This window comes from Penaeus monodon, chromosome 23 (genome assembly GCF_015228065.2).
Source record: "Penaeus monodon isolate SGIC_2016 chromosome 23, NSTDA_Pmon_1, whole genome shotgun sequence".
Taxonomy (NCBI): domain Eukaryota; kingdom Metazoa; phylum Arthropoda; class Malacostraca; order Decapoda; family Penaeidae; genus Penaeus; species Penaeus monodon.
Window position 1 is genome coordinate 14839332 of NC_051408.1, and position 358 is coordinate 14839689.

Consider the following 358-nt stretch of genomic DNA (forward strand, 5'->3'; position numbering starts at 1 on the left):
AGAGGGAGAGAGAGTTCACCCTTGCTGTCACTCACCCATCACCCGAGCGAGATCCAGCTGCGACCCCCTGGGAAATCTCAGGTGCGATGCAGGTCAAGCCGCGCAGGTATACAGGTGGGTGGCGTCAGGGATACATTTCATTTCGGGTGTTTCTCCAGACTGAACTGAAGTCTCTACTAAAAGGAAATGTCGATTATTTGTTCTATTTGTTGGACTCTACAAAAAGGAAATGTTGATTATTTGTTCTCATGGAGTAGAAATTCTCAAAGGGAAGCTGCTTAGCCCTTAAGGAAAAAATCAGGATTTAAGTGGAGGAATCTTTTGCTGGGGATGGAATATAAGAGGAATTTTCGTCATG